A 20,611-nucleotide genomic window follows, 5' to 3' on the forward strand; every position below is an offset into this window, starting at 1 on the left:
CTTAGTATGAGAGTCTCTAGTTCCATTCAAGTTGCTGCAAATGGCATTATTTTGCTCTTTCTTTTTCTCTCTCTCTCTTTTTTTTTTGTCTTTTTGCCATTTCTTGGGCCGTTCCCGTGGCATATGGAGGTTCCCAGGCTATGGAGCTGTAGCCACCGGCCTGAGCCACAGCTACAGCAACACAGGGATCTGAGCCATGTTTGCAACCTACACCACAGCTCATGGCAACTCCAGCTCCCTAACCTACTGAGCAAGGTCAGGGATCGAACCCACAACCTCATGGTTCCTAGTCGGATTCGATGACCACTGAGCCACGACAGGAACTCCTTTTTTTTTTTTTTTTTTTTTGCTCTTTCTTAATGGCTGAGTAGTATTCCATTGTGTATCTATACCACATAGTCTTAATCCAGTCATCTGTCGATGGACATTTAAGTTGTTTCCATGTCTTTGCTATTGTGAATAATGCTGTAATGAACATACAGGTACATGTATCTTTTTCAAGGTTATTTTTTTCTGGGTATATGCCCAAGAGTGGGATTGCTGGGTCATATGGTAGTTCTATATTTAGTTTTCTGAGGTACCTCCATACTGTTCTCCATAGTGGTTGTACCAATTTACATTCCCACCAACAATGTAGGAAGATTCCCTTTTCTCCACACCCTCTCCAGCATTTGTTATTTGTGGACTTATTAATGATGGCCATTCTGACTGGTGTGAGGTGGTACCTCATGGGAGTTTTGATTTGCATTTCTCTAATAATCAGTGATGTTGAGCATCTTTTCATGTGCTTATTGGCCATCTGTATATCTGCTTTGGAGAAATGTCTATTCAGGTCTTTTGCCCATTTTTCAAATGGGTTGCTGGATTTTTTTACTGTTGAGGTGTATAAGTTGTTTGTATATTTTGGAGATTAAGCCCTTGTCAGTTGCATTGTTTGAAACTATTTTTCCTATTCTGTAGGTTGTCTTTTTTTTTTTTTTAATGGTTTCCTCTGCTGTGCAAAAGCTTGTCAGTTTGATTAAGTCCCGTTGGTTTATTTTTGCTTTTATTTCTGTTGCCTTGGGAGACTGACCTGAGAAAACATTTGTAAAGTTGATGTCAGAGAATGTTTGCCTATGTTCTCTTCTAGGAGTTTGATGGTGTCTTGTCTTAAATTTAAGTCTAAGCCATTTTGAGTTTATTTTTGTTTATGGTGTGAGGGTGTTTTCCAGGTTCATTGATTTACATGTGACTGTCCAGTTTTCCCAGCACCACTTGCTGAAAAGACTCTTTTTCCCATTTTATATTCTTGCTCCTTTGTCAAAAATTAATTGACCATAGGCGTCTGGGTTTATTTCTGGGTTCTCTATTCTGCTCCATTGGTCTGTATGTCTGTTTTGGTACCAGTACCACTCTGTCGTGATTACTGTGGCTATGTAATATTGACTGAAGTCTGGGAGAGTGATGCCTCCTGCTTGGTTTTTGTTCCTCAGGATTGCTTTGGCAGTTCTGGGTCTTTTATGGTTCCATATAAATTTTGGGATTGTTTGTTCTACTTCTGTGCAACGCTGGATCCTTAACCCACTGAGTGAGGCCAGGGATTGAGCCCGAGTCCTCATGGATATTAGTCAGGTTCTTGACTCACTGAATCACGAGGGGAACTCCCACCTTCCTCTTATAATGACATGTGTGGTGGCACTTAGAGCCCTCCTGGACAATCTAGAATAATCTCCTCATTGCAAGATCCTTGATGTAATCACACTGACAAAGACTTTACCCCTTTGTGGGAACACTCAGAGGTTCCTGAGATTATGACCTGATATCTCAGAAGTCCAGCATTTAGCCCCCTACCCCAGCTGTGTGAGCTCAGGCAAGTGTCTTAACCTTACTGTGCCTGTTTTCCTTACTGTAAAATGACAGTAGCCACCTGCTTAGGCTGTTATGAGGATTAAATAAGTTAATCACATAAAGCACTTTAAAGGGTGACCAGCACATGATAAGAGCTTTGTGTCAGCTTTTAATATGATCAGGCCTCTCCCGCCAAGACTGAAATCCCCCAGAAAACAGTTTCCATCTTTGTCCTGTTCACCACTATCTTCCCAGCATCTGCCATGAGGACTTACACACAGTAGGTGCTCAGTAAATACCTTATGCACGCATACCGCTGGCTGGATGTGTGGTTTTAGGGAAGCTGTTTTTCCTCTCTGGGCCTTGGTTTCCTCCTGTCTCCATGAAGAACTGCTGTTGGGGAAAGTACATTTCTCTGTCCCAAAGGGTGTGTTCCTGTCGGGGAGTAAAGGTTTCGGGGGTCAGGGGAGGGCTGAAGATGCTTTCTCTCTGAATCATCAGATTTCCCAACTTGAGGCCAAGTGTCTAAACTTTATGAGCAAGCTGGTTGGAGATAAGGTGGGGAAACACTGATTTGGCCAAAGCAGCAGCCAAGATGCTGGGTCTGGACTTCCCTGGAGCATTTCAGCTACGTGACTTGGAGCTTAGCATCTGCCAGGAAAACAGGCTGCTGGCCCACAACCAAGAGGGGCATCCCCAATGCCACCTTTAGTGGTTAGAGCCTGCTCTGGCTGTTCTGTTCACAGACCAGCATCTACTCAAACCCTTGTGGCTCCAGTGGAGAAGCAGAGACCCCAAAAGAGTGAAGACCTTGTCCAAAGTTAGGCTGCCCAATGAGGCTAGGATCCAGGACCTGCAGGAACCAACCGGACTAGGAGAGGGGGAGAGCTGCAGGCAGAGGGTGTGGCACCTACAACAGGGGTGAGAGATGACACAAACTCAGAAACCAGAGTGGAGGGGAGAAAGAGGGTACATTACCTGCTCAGGGCTTTGGATTCAAGTCTGAGGGCAAAAGGGCACCATCGATGGTTTTAGGAAGAGCAAGATCTGAGGGTCTTTTTCCAAATGTGGTCCACAGACCATCAGCGTCAGATCACCTACAAGCAGAGACGAGGAACAGGCTGTCCAAACACAGATTCCTGGGGTCTACCATAGATGGGCTCCTCATTTATTTATTTATTTGGCTGCACCCAAAGCCTTTGGAAGTTCCCAGGCCAGGAATGGAACCCCTGCCACAGCTGCAATCCAAGCCACAGCAGTGACAATGCCAGATCCTTAACCCCTGTGCCACCAGGGAATTCCGAGGCTTTTCATTTTAACAGACCCTCCTCTGAGGCAATTCCGAAGCATACTCAGTTTTAGGGAGTCCAGAGATGCTGAGTAACATTTCAGTTTAAAGATCAGCTGCAGAGCACAAGGAACTATAGCCAGTCTCCTGGGATAGGCCATGATGGAAAATAATATTTTCAAATATGTATATATATGTATGACTGAGTCACTCTGCTGTACAGCAGAAATAGGCACAACATTGTAAATCAACCATACTTTAATAAAGCGAGAAAGAGACTGAAAAATAAAGAAAGAAAGATCTGAACTCAGCCAGACTTAGTTTCAAATCCTAACTCTGCCACTCACTAGCTGTGTGACTTTAGGCCAGTTACTGAGCCTCTCTGAGCCTTGGTTTTCCTTTCTCTGAAATGGAGATAATCTTAGTCTTTGCCTCTCCAGGTTCTGCTAAGAACTAAATAAGATAAGTCCCCGTTGTGGCTCAGTGGTTAACAAATCCGACTAGGAACCATGAGGTTGCAGGTTTGATCCCTGGCCTCGCTCAGTGGGTTAAGGATCCGGCGTTGCTGTGAGCTGTGAGTAGGTCGCAGACGTGGCTCGGATCCCGAGTTGCTGTGGCTCTGGCATAGGCCAGCGACTACAGCTCTGATTCGACCCCTAGCCTGGGAACTTCCATATGCCGTGGGTACAGCCCTAAAAATCAACAAAACAAAATAAAACACTATGTAAAAATATATTGCAGGTATTTAATGAGATTGTGTAAAGCACAAATGGAAAAGTCCTAAGGCATCCATGCTCCAAGTCAAAGCTAACTTTACAAACCTTTCCAAGGTGCCCCCAGCTACAACAGCATTACACAAGGAGTCGTTCTCTCCTAAGGGTAGATTACATCCAATACTTTAAAAAGGGAAGAGGATGTGACCCACAGAGATGACAGGATCGAATTCCAAGAGAAGAACCTCAGTAACGGAAGTCCTTTAGCTGTTACACTGAACAGAAGAACAAATGGTGTCAGGACGCTACCAGCCCAACTATTTCATAGTAAAGTTGATTTTTTTTTATTTTTAGGATATGGTTTCATTTATTCAGAAGAAAGGAAAAGGAACCCAAACAAGCCCCCCCAAACCTAAGACAAAAGCAACCAAGCTAAATATAAACAAAATCCAAATGTACTCCATACAGCTTCATTTGAGGAATAATTTGCACAGGTCTGCATCCTTTTATTTGTCCTTTGAAGTGAGTTTTTCAATCAGTTCTTGGAGGGGTACAAGCTCTCTCCTCTCAATAAGGTTGAATTCCTGGACAAAAAAAATAAAGTGCTTGAAAGATGTATTGAGATGCGCTTCCTCCTCGAATTGGATCACAGGGTCAAAATGCTGATGATAGGAGTCGGCATAAACCCTAAAGAGGCGTTTGAGTATCGTTTTTGCCACAGACATGAAATTCTTTGGGAATGGGACACCAATTTCTTGACGGAAATAATGTCTCATCATCCAAGGGGTCCTGAGCCCACGTCATCAGATAATCAATACACTTTGGGGCAGAGCACTTAATAGGCTTCTTTATGTTTGTTCCATCTGCCCAACGATGTTCACATTTGGGGCCAGCCGACATCACTGGACAACTTTCTTCTGCGCAAAAGTCTGTGATTGTTCCATAACGCATGTTGATCTGATTAAAGAAATCCACTGTGTTCACGGCGACCCATTCATTTAGTTCTTCCCCCTCAGGAAGCACGGCAGCCATCCGCAGGTTCCCGCTGCCAAGGGTGGCCTCTGCATGCTTTAAGAGCTCATACTGGTGAGAACCCTCTGGAATGTTCCTCTTTGGTTTAAACGTTTTAGAGGAGCGACTACCAAACAAAAAGCTCCTGTCAGCCATGGGGCAGGCTGTGGGCTCGCGGTCGCAAAGCCTCTGGGTAGCGGCCAGGCCAGATCAGGAGAGGAGGGGGGGGTGCCGGCTGCTCGGCGGCCGCACCTTCTTTGGCTCTGCTGGTTCCAATGGCAGGCAGACCAAGACGATTTTTCATGCCACTTTTGTAGCCACCCTTAAACATATTACATTCACAACAGAACAAATGAACACATCCAAATGATTGGAAACACAATGTTTGACTAATAAGACACCTCCCCCCCTGAAGAATGTCTCCAGACTTTGCCAAATGTTTCCCAGGGGCAAAATTAGCCCCAGTTCAGTCCTGCTGCATTGTCCTCATTGTACAGGGAGGAGGTGGAAGCTCAGAGCCAAAGCATCTTGCCCACAGTCCTCCAGCTAAGAAGCAGCAGGATTCGAGTTCATGTCTGGCTCTGAGCCCCAGGCGTGAACCCCTGCTGGGAAGGAGGTCAGAAGTTTGCAGTGGCAGATCTGTGACTATGTGGAAGGGGTTTGGGGGCAGCAGTCTGGTCCAAAGGAGCAGCCTGCTAAGGAGGTGAGTGGCATTAACTTAGATTGTATATTGACTGGAGGTGGCTTTGGGAGCAGTGATGGAGCTTAAGGGGGAGCCAGCTTCACCCACCACCACCAAGCCTCCTCTGGGTGCCACCGCTGATTGCCCTAGATGATGGGGCTTAGGGAGGTGGGCACAGAGGGCAGAGGAAGTACCAAGACGTGCCGTTGGGAGAGGCTGCATGGTCATCTGAGCCTTGAACCTTGCTGCCAGGAGCCTCCCCCAAACTCTCTCCAAGACCTTCAGGCTAAATATTTACACTGTGACCTCTCTTTTCCTTCCTGTGTGGGCAGATGGCGGCTTAGAGAGATGGGTCCAGGAGATTTGGGAAAACAGAACAGAGAAAGGGAAGGGTCAAGGCCAGAGGCCAGGAGACTGCAGCCTGGAGGTAAACGTCACTGCTCTGGCTTGACATCCAGAGCCTTCCAGAGCAGGACTCAGCGCCAGCAGCCATGTCCCTCAGGGAGCCGTGGAATTCCAATGTGTTTTTGTTTGCTTAAGAGATGTGGAATAAAATGATGTGTTTCTTTTGCCCAGTGGAGTTTTGCTTTTAAGCGTGGGAGTTGGAGGTAAGGGGACAATTAAGTGAAAAAAAAAATCGTGCCCAAAGAAGAACCACTTTTCCAGACCCCAAAATACTTTATTACAGATGGTTGCTGTCAGAGGCTTGACTTGGAGCCCCTGGAGAAGGTGGATTGGGGCGGAGGGGCTCTGGGCCGGCTGAGTAATCAGTCAAGGTCCTGGCAGTTGAAGCCGCCCTGGGCCCTGCTCTCTGCCAGGGACGACAGGCCCCACCCGCGGGTTCTTGGTCCAGGCAACGGGATCCATCAGGGCCCTCATGCTTACTGCGGTTTTAATGCCAACTATCCTGGAAGTGTCTGAAATGTCACCCATGACCTCTAGGCGGGGATGACCCCCAGGGCTTGCAGATTTGGGGGAGAGAATTACATGGATGTTGCGCTTATTTGGGTAGGAAAGGGTGTTCATCAAAGAAATATGTCCCTGGAACTTCTCCTGTGACATAGCAGATTAAGGATCCGGCATTGTCACTGCAGCAGCTTGGGCTGGCTGCTGTGGCACAGGTTCGATCCCTGGCCCAGGAACTTCCACATGCTGCAGACATGGCCAAAAGGAAGGAAAAAAAGTATTAAAAAAAGAAATCTGGGAGTTCCTGTTGTGGCTCAGTGGGTTACGAATCTGACTAGTATTCATGAGGATGCCGGTTCGATGCTTGGCTTCACCCAGTGGGTTAAGGACCCAGTGTGGCCATGAGCTGAGGTGTAGATCGCAGGTATGTCTCAGATCCTGGCTTGGATCCTGAGCTGATGAGGCCGTGGCCGGCAGCTGCAGCTCTGGTCTCACCCCTAGCCTGGGAACTTCCATGTGCCACAAATGCGGCCCTAAAAAGCAGAAAAATAATAAAATAAAAAGGAAATCCGTGCTTGTTAGCCATCACTTGAATGGTGAGTGACGTTGCTCATGCTGTGTCTGTCCGTGGGTGACCACAGGCACATAGTTGTGTGTGTCTGCATCTTCTCTTCCTTCTTTGTTCTTCCACCAAAATGGAAAGTATTGGAAGGTGCTTAAGGGTTATAAAAACAGAGAGAAGCAGCAATTCAGTCCACTCTTCATTCTTGTAGGATAATAACATATTTCTGGATGTTTCTAAACTGAAGCTGGTCCTTCTCCATCTTTAGAGGAGAAGCCATTGGAATCACCTGGAGATCTTGTTAAAAGCAGATCTGACTCAGTAGGTCCAGGGTGGGGCATAAGATTCTGCTTTTTCAATAGGCTCTCTCGCAACGCTGATGCTGCTGATCTGGGGCCACACTTGGAGTGGCCGGGCCTTGGCACAAGGGGCAATTCTTGAGGCTTGCTCCTGCTCTCCCTGTTACCAGGCACGCCCTCCCTCTCTGTGCTCAGCCTCTCCATGAGCTCGCCGCCTTCTCAGACAGGGCGCCACCTGAAGCTGGTATGTGCTCCACTTAAGGATTTGGGAAATGTCTAAGCTCAGAGGATCTTGGGCAGAATCTTGTTCTACTCTCTTCTGAGTTCCAGGTGCTTTTGTGGTAAGAGCTAAAATCCCAGCTCAACCCGTCCGAAGCAGAAAAAAAAGAAAAAATTAAATAATGAAGTATTATTGGCTCATAGACATGAAAAATATTTATTGAAGCAACACTTGTGAATAATCCAAATTGCAAACATTCTACATGTGTGCTGCTGTGATCAAAAAGTTGGGGAGGTTTGCTTAGGCTGACCTGAAAAATCTCTGAGATTTATTATTAAGGGATAAATGCAAGCACAGAAGGATTTATATGTTTTGATACCATTTATTAAAAAAACATATCAAAAAGTCTTTGAATGTTCTACAAGTCTGTATAAACTTGTGTGGCTGCAGAGAGTAAGAATTGAACCAGGTTTCTCACCCTGGATGCCGTTAACATTTGGGGCAGGTTAATTCTCTGTTGTGGGGCTGTCCTGTGCTTTTAGAATGTTTAGCAGCATCCCTGGCCTCTGCCCACTAGATGCTGATAGCAACACTCCCCCAGGTGTGTCACCAAAATGTCACCAGACATTGCCCTGGGGGCAAAATCGCCCCTGGTTTAGAAGCACTGGAATAAGACGAGTTACCTCCCACCCCCACAATGTTTGACCAATAAAATCAAATAAGACCCCCTCAAAAATGTCTCCAGACTTTGCCAAATGTTTCCTAGGGGCAAAATCAGCCCCAGTTCAGTCCCGCTGCGTTATCCTCATTGTACAGGGAGGAGATGGAAGCTCAGAGCCAAAGCATCTTGCCCACAGTCCCCCAGCTAAGAAGCAGCAGGATTCAAGTTCATGTCTGGCTCCGAGCCCCAGGCATGAACCCCTGCTAGGAAGAAGGTCAAATCTTTGCAGTGGCAGACCCATAACTAGGGGCCTCGGGACACTCCTACAGGGACAGTCAGTGGTGGGTTCTGATCCCCCCACTGTGCACGGGGTCACCCAGTGATGTGCCTGCATCCCTCTTCCTCTCCCTGCCCCAGCCTCCAGGGAACGGATGGATACACGCAGTCTGTCTAGCCTTTTGTCTCTCCCCAGGGGCAGGACTTTTTTTTTTTGTCTTTTTTAGGTTCCCAGGCTAGGAGGCGAATCAAAGCTGCAGCTGCCGACCTACACCACAGCCCCAGCAACAAGGGATCTGAGCCGCGTCTGCGACCAACACCATAGCTCATTGCAACACCCGGATCCTCAACCCACTGATTGAGGCAGGGATCGAACTTAGCCAGACTGATTCATTTCCACTGAGCCATGATGGAAACTCCAGGGCAGGACATTCCGATCACAGCCCCCTGTGGCTGAGCCCAGCCATGTCCTAGGTGACTATAATTTGCCATTCATTTCATATCACTACCAACGCCCTTGTATGGTAGACACCTGTGTTGTCTCCATTTTATAGAATTGGAAACTGAGGCACAGAGAGGCTAAGTCCCTTATCCAAGGTCACCCAGCAAGGAGCAGCAGGGCTGGGACTCCAGAGCCACAAATCACCATCATCTTAGTGGAACGTCATCTCACAGAGTGGAACAGGTCTCAGCGAAGGGTCCACAATGGCCACGAGAGGAAGAAGGGAGACCTCGGGGCTCTGGCCTCCGGACCTTGCTCCGTTGGAAGCGACTCCAACGTCACCCCCTCCCTCCTGGGCCCCTGGCCCATCATCACCCCCTTCATCTACAGCTCTCCCGAAAGCCCAGGCTTTCTTTATTGATCACTGTGGCTCCAGGGACTACATTAGCCCACAGAGGCCGCAGCTCGTCGGTCTGGTTTGGGGACAGGACCTGGAGCAGGCCCAGATCAATATTCAATACATTTTGGCCAAGACCTTTGCGGTCAGTTGTCCATTGATCAGTCAACCGTGGCTCAGAGGCAGCCCCTCTGCTGAGCCTGTGAACCTAGTAAACCACGTCCCCTCCCAGAGGCCCCCCCCCGCCGTCCCCTCAACTGTAAACTGGGCCTATATGTGCTCAATGCTTAAGGAATAGATGTTGAGTGAATGAATGAAATCAGAGCTAGAAGAATCATAGAATTCAGGCCTGTGAACTCCAAAGACCCAGGCATCTCAAGACATGAGTCAGAAATGATGGAGTGTCGGACTACTATGGAAAACAGTATGGAGGTTCCTCAGAAAGCTAAGTAGAGAACTACCCTATGATTTAGCAACCCCACTCCTAGAAATGTATGGGGACAAAACCATAATTCAAAAAGATACATGCACCCCTATGTTCATTGCAGCACTATTCACAACAGCCAAGACATGGAAACAACCCAAATGTCCATTGACGGATGAATGAATAAAGAAGATGTGGTATAAGCATATATATGTATATATTACTCAGCCATAAAAAGAGTGAAATGATGCCATCTGCAGCAACATGGGTGCCACTAGAGATTCTCACACTAGGTGAAGGAAGTCGGAAAGAGAAAGACAAAACAATGTGATATCACTTAGATGTGGAATCTAAAAATGTGGCACAAAGGAACCTGGCTACAGAACAGAAAGAGACTCACATGGCAAAGGGGAGGGGGAGGGAGAGGGATGGACAGGGAGTTTGGGGTTAGCAGATGCAAGTAATTACATTTAGAATAGATAAGCGATGAGATCTTAGTGTACAGCACAGGGAACTATATCCCAGCTCCCGGGATAGACCATGACAGAAAAGAATATAAAAAAGAATACACACACCCCTAAGTGTGTACGTATCACTGAGCCGCTTTGCAGAACAGCAGAAATTGGCACATTGTAAATCAACTATACTTAAAAAAAAGAAAAGAAATGATGGAGTGGGCTGGGTGTGGACTGTGATAGCTCCTACTCATCTCTAGTCACCAGCTGCCAGATCTTCTCATTTCTCAAGAAAAACCAGAAATCGAGAGTCTTACGAGAAGTTTCCTAAGTGCTGGCAGCTATTTTAAAACATTCAAACATGTCTGTGGGCAGGATGTGGCTGCTGGCTGAAAAGCTGAGACCCCTGAATAATCCAACCTCTTGGGCCTTAGATGTGGTGACCAAGGCCCAGAGAGGGTGAGCCACCAGCCCTGGGTCACAGAGCACAGAAAGTGTAGGGGAAATGGCCACGATCCCAAGGGAGGCGGCACAGCCTCCTCCTCCCAGGCCTGGCAGCTCTGGGGTGAGAGCGGGTCACGATATGGCTGCCCACCCCACCCAGACCAGGCCGTACCAGGCTTTGAGATCCAGGGAATAATCCGGAGCAACAGGCTGGCCCAGGAAGCAGGAGCTGGGGTGGGATGGGGCTGGACCTGCGCAGAGCCGGGAGAGTGGCAGATCTTGGTTCAGCTCCTGTCTGGAGAAGCATGTTCCACCACGGAGGCTGGGAGGGCCCAGCGCCGCCCTAGGTCTAGCTGAGCAGCTCCTGTGTTCCAGGCCTGTCTCCCTGGAGCTCACTTGACCCCATCACAATGGCGGCCTTACTGTGCCTTGAACATACCAGGGAGGCTCCCACCTCAGGGCCTTTGCACGGGCCTGTCCTTCCACCTGGTAGACGCTCCCCCGTTATCCATGTGGCTCATGTCCTCGCCTCCTCAGGCCTCTGTTAAATGTGACCTTTGCAGGCCCTCTCTGCCTGTTCACCTCTTTTTGTTGTTGTTGTTGTTGAGAAAATCAGCCAAGTCTTACTTGTATTGTGTCCCCAGTGTCAAGCATATAGTAGGTTCCCAGTGTTTGATGAATGAATAAATAAATCAGTCAATGAACCAATTCATCTTGGCCAGAGACAGAAGACCAAAGATGTGATAACTGAGCTGAAACCTGAAGGATGCCTAAGATTCACTAGTGGGAGAGAAGAGGAAGGAAGGAAGGCATTCCCGCCCCAGGCGACATTATCTGCAAAGGCACAGAAACGAGAGAAAAGCCCACAACGTTTAAGATCTGCTCACTGCGTTTAAGGTTGCAAACCCTCCCAACAGGGCCCATCCTCCATCTGGCTTCTTCTTGCCCCAGGGCACTTATCACCATCTAACGTGTTATATGTTTTGCGTGTTTATTGCGTCTGTTTCCTGTTGCCGCTTTAGCAAAGCATAACTTAGAATCTTAAAACAACTCAAATTTATTGTCTTATAGTCCCGAAGGTCAAAATCTCAAACTGGGTCCAAAAACAAAGGGCAGGGCCGAGTGTCCCAGGGATTCTGGAAGAGAGGCTGCCTTCTCCAGCTTCCACAGGGCTCCTGTAGTCCTTGGCTCCTGGCCCTACCCTCCAGCTTCAAAGCCAGCAGAGGCCGGCCAGCCTGTCTTGTGCGGGATCCCCCTTGCTCTGTCCCTCCTGCTTCCCTCTTACAAGGGCCCTTGTGATTCACTTGGGCCCATCGGCTAATCCAGGACCATCTCCCAGCTCAAGGTCAGCTGCCTAGCAACCCTAATTCCATCGGCCGCCTTAACTCCCCAGCTTATTCACAGGGTCCTGGGTTAGGACATGGATGGGGGGCAGTGAGGGTGGGCATTATTCCCCCTGCCACACACACACACACACACACACACGAAACTCACACTCACACCCATGCACACATCCCAAGAGAACTCCGGGAGGGCCGGATTATTGTCTGTCTGGTTTACTACTTTATGCCCAGGGCTCAAGAATATTTGTTGACTTGTTGGGTGGATGGAGCGAAAGTGGCACCTGAAGGGAAGGAGCACAGAGGGTGACTCGGGCACCCTCAGGGCCCTCCCCATCTCACTCACGGGCGCTTGGTTCACACAAACCCAACAGGCCTCGGGCTGGGATGCTGCGACTTAGCCCCTGGCTTCGTGGTACCACCAGGGCCCTTCCCGAGCCGTCATCCTGAGCCCACAATGCGGGTGGATATGGGTGGTTTCACTCCCTCGCCACTCAGCTCAGCCCTTTCCTGGAAGGGCTGTCATTTCTCTCACAGGCCCTGGGCTGCGCGTGGGAGGCCCAGAGAGAAGGCCTGAGGTCCAGGCGGCTCCCAGAAGGGCTAGCCCTGGCCCCGACCCCCTCTCTGCACGCCCCCCAACAACCATCAAGAATTCTTTTCCCAGGAGTTCCTGTGGTGGCTCCAGTGGTGAACGAACCTGACTAGGATCCATGAGAACATGGGTTCGATCCCCTGGCCTTGCTCACTGGGTTAAGGATCTGGTGTGGCCGTGAGCTGGGGTGTAGGCCAGTGGCTGCAGCTCCAATTCAATCCCTAGCCTGCGAACATCCATAAGCTGCGGGTGCGGACCTCAAAAGACAAAAAAAAAAAAAAAAAAGGACTCTTCCCAAGGCCAGGCCAGGTCACATGTGCAGACAACAGCCCAGCCCTGGCCTGTCCATCCAGGGTCCCAGCAGGACCCCATTAGTCACAGAGCAGCTGGAGCTCTCTCCTCCCAGCTGTGCGCCTTCCTGGTTCTAAAGGAGACAGGCTCGGGGCCCAGGTTTTCTCATGATTGAAAAATGTTCCGCCCAAAGGACACAAGCAAATGGCCTGCTGGGAAGGAAGCAGAATAGAAATGGCTTTTCTGCATGGCAAGAGCTATTCAGCCACACGCGGCACCAGGCAGAGACCTTGGAAACAGAGGGTTGCCTGAAAGAAGTGAGAAACAGGAGCACTTGTCTGTAAATTTAACACATCCACGCATAAAATGATACTATTTGTTTTACAAAGACACATACACACCTGGGGACAGAGGGCCTGGACCTGGCCATCAGGATGTAGCAGAAATATACCACAAAATAAAGGAAAACCATGGAGGTCTCTGATACAAATCAGCAAGAGCATGTTTAACTGAACAAACAAAGGTGTCTGCTTCACTTTCAATTTAATGAGAGAGGTTTAGGAGTTCGCGTCGTGGCACAGCGGAAATGAATCCGACTAGGAACCATGAGGTTGTGGGTTCAATCCCTGGCCTCGCTCAGTGGGTTAAGGATCTGGCGTGGCTGTGAGCTGGGATGTAGGTTGCAGATCCAGCTTGGATCCTGCGTTGCTGTGGCTGTGGTCTATGTCGGAGCTGTAGCTCTGATTCGACCCCCAGCCTGGGAACTTCCATATGCTGTGGGTGTGGCCATAAAAAAAAAGCAAAAATAAATAAATAAAATAAAAAGAGAGGTTTAAACTACTGAGACATCTGCTTTCATCTTTTAGAGTGACCACAAAAATCCAAATGTTCATAACACACGGTGTTGGCAAGGTTGTGGGGAAATGGACACCCTCACACATTATTCGTGAGAGAATAAGCTGACACAATTTCTGCAAAGTGCAGATTTCCTTTGTGGCACAGCAGGTTAGGGATCCATCATTTTCACCGCAGCAGCTTGGGTCATTGCTGTGGCACAGGTTTGATCCCTGGCCCAGGAAATTCTACTTGCCACAAGTGTGGCCAAAAAAGAAAAAAAAGTGCCATTTGATCATACAAACCAAAATGTAAAATGCACAAACCTGTCATAAAATCTCACATACACACAGAAAGATATTAAGGAGAAAGAAACATACTACACTGCTGTTTAGTAATAGCAAGAAGCTGGAAATAACCTAAGGGCCCAGCAATACAGGAATGACTAAATAAAATATGGCCTGGCCACACCGTGGAATACTATGCAGCTGTGAAAAAGGATGGTGCAGATATGTGTGTGTGTGTGACAAATTAGGAAGCACAACAAGATGTGTCAAGTAAAGAAAATCATATGCAAGGAGTTGTTGTGCTTCTATTTGTGTAAGTAAAGAGTGTCTATGGTCATGTGTGTTCATAGATGTACAGACTTTCTCTGGAGGAGCCCAGAGGAGACTGGAAATAGGGTTGCCTTTGGAATGTGCACTGGGAATCAGGGTAGGGAAAAGACTTCATTTTCACTGCCTACCTTTTAGTACATTTGAATTTTTCTATCACTTACATGTCTCGCTCTCACTGTTTTTTGTTTTGTTTTGTTTTGTTTTTTTTTTTTTTTTGGCTGTACCTTTGGCATGCAGAAGTTCTGGGACCAGGGATCATACCCAAGCCACAGCAATGACAACATCAGATCCTTAACCCATTGTGCCACCAGTGAACTCCATCTTACCTATGTTTTGAATGTAATTTTTATTATTTAGTTTTGGCCACACCCACAGCAGCAGTGACAACACTGGATCCTTAACCCGCGAGGCCACCAGAGAACTCCACCACGATTTTAAAGTGTCCACAGGAGACAAAGTCCAGCCATTTGCCCGTTCCTATTGCCATTTCTATCTCGAAGTACAAACAGGAGGCTAGTTGTAAGTGTCTAGCCTGGGGTCTGCCTATCTCTTGCCTTAGGCTAAGGGAGACGGGAGGCAGAGTCAGAAAGTCAGCAATGGGGGTCATGGGGCACCAGGAGGGGGTCCAATGGTCCCACATTTTAGGGGCCCGTGAGGTCAGAGCGAGATTCATGGGTAATGGACTCATTTTCAGGAGTCAAACTCCAGATTTACATGGCGTTCTGGAGACGGGAGTCACTGCTGTGAGGTCTGGAGGAAGATGACAGGGACACTAACAGAGGCACAGCAGCCAACACTTTGTGGCACTAACTAGAAGCCAGGTGCTTTACGTGTGTCAGCTCACCCAATCCACAGGTGTTTGCCAGTCCCCATTTCACAGACGGGAAAACTAAGGCACAGAAAGGTGAAGAGAGGAGAAGTAACTTGCCAAGTCCCGTAGCTTATGGAAGGTGGAGCGGGCCAGGGTGCATCCTGGAGCAAAAAAAGAGGTCCCTTCACCCCCAATCCAACCCAACTCAATCTTCCCCAGTCCCCCCACCTCTCCTGCCACCACTGCCTGGACAACCGTCCAACCCCCGCCTCGGCCTCCCCGCTTCTGCCCTCAGCCCCTGCCCAGCGCCTTCCACTGATGAGCGAAGTTAACGTCAGCAATGCATGATAAGGACCATCAATAAATATTTCAAGAACTGGCCTGTTCTCCCCCAAACATACCAAGATTAAGAACAGAATTGCTCAGATTACAAGAGTCAAAAGAGACACAAGTCAATGTGAGGCACGACCCAAATTGGACCCTGGCTTGTGGAGGGCAGGGGGTCCCTGTGAGGGCACCCCTGGGATAAGTGGCAAAATGTTTACAGCCTTAGGATAGCTCCTGTGCTAGAGCCGCCGAATTCGATGGCCATAGGGCTGGATAAGAGAAGGCCGTTGTTCTTGAGAAATGCACACTAAAATATTTAGGGGTAAAGGAGCATCACGTCAGCCAATCATTCAGAAAAAAAAAAAAAAAAGGATTTATCCAGAAAAGAGAGAGAGAAAGAGTGAATGATTAAACAAATGTAGCAAAAGGTTGTTCACACTTAGTAAATCTGTGGAAAGGGTGGTTTTTTTGGTTTGTTTTTGTTTTGTTTGCTTTTTAGGGCTGCCCTTTCAGTGCATGGAAGTTTCCAGGGTTAGGGGTCAAATCAGAGCTACAGCTGCTGGCCTACACCACAGCCACAGCAATGAGGAATCCAAGCCGTATCTGCAACCTACACCACAGTTCACGGCAACACCAGATCCTTAACCCACTGAGCAAGGCCAGGGATCGAACACACATCTTCATGGGTGCTAGTCGGGTTTGTTTCCACTGAGCCATGACAGGAATTCCTGGGTGAAAGTGTTTTTGAGAGTGCTTTATCCCATTCTTGTTCCTTTTATTTCTTTTAAAATTAAGTCTTTTCCAAAGTTCCTAGGATCCTCCCAACCCCGGCCCAACCCTGCCCGAGATGGGTAAGAGCTCCAGGACGTTTGCTCAGGCTACAGTGTTTAATTCCTCTTTGCCTGTAGCCCCTGAAGATGTATTTCCCTTCAATTCTGCGAGCCCAGGCTCTTTTGTAAAAGAGTCCATTTACAGGCTCTTTGCCCCATTTCATCCAGAATCCTGGGTGTCCCTGCCCCTCGCACTGCTCAGCCTCCCAGCGCTGTGAGGACAGGAGCGCCACTCTCACCCACAGCCCCCTGGCACAGACCCTGGGCTTGGCAAATATTTATTGAATGAAAAAACAAGCTTCGGGTTGTAAGCTGGGCTCAAATCACAGCTCTCTACTCACCCTTGGGAAAGCTGCTTCTTTCATCTGCACAGGGATATTTGCTTTAAAAAATTTTTCTTATCCTGCTGAATAGCATTGAGAACTATGTCTAGATACTCATGTTGCAACAGAAGAAAGAGAGGGGGAAAAACTGTAATTGCAATGTATACATGTAAGGATAACCTGACCCCCTTGCTGTACAGTGGGAAAAAAAAATATTAAAAAAAAAAAGAAAAAAAAATTTTTTTTAAATAAAACGCAGATACAGAAAACCACACAGTGCAAACATATACTTTACTGATTTGTCATAAGACAACTCGACTTCCCTGACACCATCTTCAGGTGAAGAAACAGAACTTGGCCAGTTACCCCAGAAGCCCCTGCAGGAGCCCTGTCGCACTCACAGCCCCCTTCCCCTTCCCAAAGGAGCCATGACCCTGACTTTCAGCGTCAGCCCTTGTGTTTCTTTATAGCTTTGTCACTTCTGTGTGAAACCAGCAGGGCCCTGTGGGGTTCCTGGGCATAAAAGCCTTTCTGTGTCCCCCATTTCTTGTCTGCAGGAGACAGGCTTCACTCAGCCTCCTTGGCCTTCCTTGAATTCCAAAGGGCAGGTTCAGACGGTTGTTAAGCAGGGAAGGGAGGGGATGCAGAGACCAGGGAGGAGCAGTCAAGAGAAAAGAGCAGGAGTTCCCAAAGCCTCCGCAGCGGGCTAAGAATTCAACTGCAGTGGCTCAGGTCACCGCAGAGCTGTGCGTTCAATTGTCAGCCCTGCACAGTGGGTTAAAGGAGCCGGCATCGCCATAGCTGTGGCTTGGATTCAACTCCAGGCCCAGGAACTTCCATATGCCATAAAAAAAAAAAAAAAAGAAAAGAAAGAAAGAAAGAAAAGGAAAAAAAAGAAAGGGAGAAAGGAAGAAAGAAAAGGAGAAACAATAGTGCAGCCTTGTGGGAGGGGCCTGGTTCCTCCTGGAGGGATACAGACAACAACGTTTTTGAGCGCTTCTGCAGAACTAAAACCCCCAACAAACAGAAGAGGTCAACTCTTGATGAAGTTCCAGAAAAGAAGGTCATGGGCGAGGACCTCAAGGACCACCAGACCCCGCCCCAGGATGCCTGACACCAGCTTTGAAGAGGAACACAAGCTGGCGACTTCCCTGAGGCGTGTCTGTGTTCCACCCCCAACCCCTCAGACCCCCTCCTGTCCCTCCCCAGAGAGGCCGCCGTCTTTAGGGCCTCAGCTGCCCGCCGGGCAAAGCAATAAAAGCTGCGCGTTTCTGCTTCGCCCCAAACTCGGGCTCCGCGTTTCTAACTCAGACAGAGGCCAAATTTCAGCAACACGTGTGTCCCTAGACACTGTATTTTGTCTTGCCCATTTAAAAAACAAAACAAAACAAACAAAAAGAAACAGCAGTTCCTGCTGTGGAGCAACGGGATCAGTGGCATCTTGGGAGCGCTGGGACACAGGGTCCACCCGGCCCGGCACAGTGGGCTAGGGATCCAGCATTGCCGCAGCAGCGGCTTAGGTTGCAGCTGTGGGGTGGATCTGATCCCTGGCCTGGAAACTCCATATGCCACCGCGTGGCCAAAAAAGAAAAAAAAAAATTTTTTTTTTGATATCTTTTCAGTCTTTGCATTTCTGTTTTCCCCACTAACTGTTTCTTTTCCTTACACTTTATCTGGTGCAGAACCCTGGGCCGTCTGATGTGTTCACTTCCCCGGCCAGCTTGTGCTGATTTTATCACAATGGTGTGTCCAATACACACTACCCTGGGCATTGCCTGCAAAATGGCAGCTGAATCTCAGAAATTTGCGTGGAACGAGGACCGGAGAGGAGCCTGGCAGTAGCCGAGAAAGTTCGGAGTGCCCACGTGACCTGACCGCAGCTCGGCCAGGCGAGACATCCAGTCTCAACAATCCATCCTGGCTCCTCTCCCCAACGCGGACCCACCCCCACCTCAGGAAATTTCCAGCGCCGAGGCTGGCTCGTCCCAGTGGGAGCTGGCAGCAGAATGGCCGGTAATTTTAGCTGTTCCTCTTCCCTAAAATTATTTCCCATCTGGAAAAGGTTTCCAAACCCTGCCCAGGAAAGAGTTGGTGCAGGGAACATTTTTCTATTAAAAACAAAATAAGACCAGTCACCGAATGTTGAGTTTCTGCAGGCCAGGCTCTGGAGGCTTGGCTGAGCGCCAGCTGTATACGCTCCTTGAGGGGCTCTGCCAGGGAGGAACGGAAGGCGGGAGGGATGGGGGGCTCCATTCCCAGGATCCCCCATCCCACCCTGGTCTGGGGGCAGAGCCTGGGAGGGCCCCGATGAGCTGAGAAGGGTGTGGGCTGAGGGCGCTGCTCTAGGTCACAGGGGGCATCAGGTCCCAGGGAGGCCGGCAACCCTGAGCGCTTCAGGGAGAAAACTGCCCTGGCTGCTAACATCTCCTTACCACCTTGTTCACTCGCCCTGCGAACAAAAAGCTCCAGCTAGGCCCCTGCTTCCCCGCTGGGCTGGCAAGCAAGAACCTGGCAGGGATGTGCTGGCGTTATTTAGCTCTTATTGTATTTATTTTCACTGCTGTCTGCAATTCATTACAGGACTTTTCCATTTCTGCTAATGATATATTGTTTCCTTTGTACAGAAACAGGTTTAGTTTAGAAAAGGTTAAGGAAGGCAGAGAGCACAGATAAGACAGAATGCAGAGCCAACTAGAGTTTGGGACACTCTGGTACCAGAGATAAGAGGACAGGTCTGAGGGCCTGGGCTCGAATCCTGCTTCCGACCCTTGTGGGCTGTGTGATCTTGGGCAAATCACTTGCCCTCTCTGAGCATTGTTTTCTTTTCTTTTGTTTTTTGGTCTTTTAAGGGCTGCACCCATGGCATATGGAAGTTCCCAGGCTAGGAGTCAAATTGGAGCTGTAGTTGCCAGCCTACACCACAGCCACAGCAACACGGGATCCAGGCTGTGTCTGTGACCTACATCACAGCTCATGGCAACACCAGATTCTTAACCCACTGAGTGAGACCAGGGATCGAACCCCCATCTTCATGGATGATAGTTGGGTTCGTTACTGCTGAGCCACCATGGGAACTCCTTTTTTTAAATTTAAATCCATAAAAGAAATGAAAATAATAGCACTTCCCTCACAGTTATCTCTGAGGATTCAATAAGAGAATGCTGGGAAAACACTCAGCCCAGTGCCAGGCACATGAATCAGCAAACTCATTCATTCAGCCAGAACTCATTAAATATCTCTCCCGAGTTCACGGAGTTCATGGTGGTTCCTCAAAACGTATATTCCAAGCCCAGCCCTCCACTTCCTGGCTGTGTGAGCAAGCAGCCCCACCCCGCTGAGGCTCCGCTTCCCCATCTGTAAAAGGGAGACAGTGATAGGTGGTAGTCCTTTGAGATTCCCACAGGAGGTGGAGGTTGCTTTCTGGGACCCCACGGCACCCTCTGTCCTGTATCTGACCCCCCGTAGTCTGTCCCTGCCTCTGAGTCTCAGTGAATTGAGCCCCAGCATCTCTTTAACGCTCTTTGAGCCGGGCTTGGCTATTGAGGTTCCTTGAGCCATCCCAGAGCCTTTGCACGCATTGTCCCTTCAGTCTGAAAAATCCTCCTGCTTCCAGATGGGTAACTACTGTTCCTCCCAGAAAAGTCAGGCAGGCTTCCTCCCCTCCCCTGAAGCATCCTCTGAGGCTGGGTCAAGCCATCCCAGCTCTGCAGACCTCTGACATGTTCTGAGTCTCTGATATAACGGGTCCATGCCTATTTTATCTTATTTATTTTGTCTTTTAAGGGCCATACCCTCGGCATATGGAGGTTCCCAGGCTAGGGGTAGAATCGCAGCTGTAGCTGCCTGCCTACATCACAGTCACAGCAATGCAAGATCTGAGCTGAGTCTGCGACCTGCACCACAGCTCACATCAATGCCAGATCCTTAACCCACCGAGTAGGGCCAGGGATCAAACCCACTTCCTCATGGATACTAGTCAGATTCGTTTCCACTGAGCCGTGACGGGAACTCCCATGAATATTTTAAATAAATAATTATG

At 48.7% G+C, this 20,611-nt stretch overlaps 1 long non-coding RNA gene and 1 pseudogene across 1 annotated transcript in view; both read right to left on the reverse strand.

Moving 5' to 3' along the window:
- Positions 1–327: 327 nt before the first annotated feature.
- LOC146395360 (uncharacterized) overlaps positions 328–20,611 on the reverse strand; it is a 39,898-nt gene continuing 19,614 nt past the window's right edge. The window contains exons 5-6 of the long non-coding RNA XR_014832725.1: positions 2,806–2,924; positions 328–2,262 (exon numbers count right to left, since the gene is read on the reverse strand). This is a non-coding gene — a long non-coding RNA (uncharacterized LOC146395360). The remainder of the gene's footprint in view (positions 2,263–2,805; positions 2,925–20,611) is intronic.
- LOC146395361 (MOB kinase activator 1B pseudogene) lies at positions 4,217–5,115 on the reverse strand (annotated as a pseudogene).

The sequence above is a fragment of the Sus scrofa genome, chromosome 17, assembly GCF_054392235.1.
Source record: "Sus scrofa isolate SSC_HxYL_T2T_F1_AM1 chromosome 17, Sscrofa_HxYL_maternal_Yorkshire_Landrace_v2.0, whole genome shotgun sequence".
In the NCBI taxonomy this organism is placed as follows: Eukaryota; Metazoa; Chordata; class Mammalia; order Artiodactyla; family Suidae; genus Sus; species Sus scrofa.